The following is a 734-nucleotide window of genomic DNA, read 5'->3' on the forward strand; positions in this document are numbered from 1 at the left end:
TAAATTTTGAAAAAATAAAAAATTCACCAAAACGCCCATGGTTATTATTTAAAAAAAAAACATAAGTTTGAAGAGTTTTTTTGGCCCCTCATTAGTGACCAAGAGTTCAAAGAAAGTTTAGAAAAGAATGAGCCTTGAATNTCTTCATAATGTTTGGAAAAACAAAAAATTCTCCAAAACGCCCTTGGTTATTATTTAAAAAAAAAACTTAAATTTGAGGAGTTTTTTCGGCCCATCATTAGTGGCCAAGAGTGCAAAGAAAGTTTAGAAAAGAATAAGCCTTGAATCTCCATAAAATATGAAAAAATAAAAAATTCCCAAAAACGCCCTTGGTATTATTATTAAAAAAAAACATAAGTTTGAGAAGTTTTTCGTCTCCTCATTAGTGGCCAACAGTGCAAAGAAAGTTTATAAACGAATGAGCCTTGAATCTCCATAAAGTTTGGAAAACTAAAAAATTCCCCAAAACGCTCTTGGTTATTATTATGAAAAAAACATGAGTTTGATGAGTTTTTTTTTGGCACCTCATTAGTGGCCAAGAGTGCAAAGAAAGTTTAGAAAAGAATGAGCCTTGAATCTCCATAAAGTTTGAAAAAATAAAAAATTACCCAAAACGCCCTTGGCTATTATTTTTTTTAAAAAAAACTTAAGTTTGAGGAGTTTTTTTTTTGTCCCCTCATTAGTGGCGAAGAGTGCAAAGAAAGTTTAGAAAAGAAGGAGCCTTGAATCTCCAT

Source organism: Ipomoea triloba, chromosome 16 (assembly GCF_003576645.1).
Source record: "Ipomoea triloba cultivar NCNSP0323 chromosome 16, ASM357664v1".
NCBI lineage: Eukaryota > Viridiplantae > Streptophyta > Magnoliopsida > Solanales > Convolvulaceae > Ipomoea > Ipomoea triloba.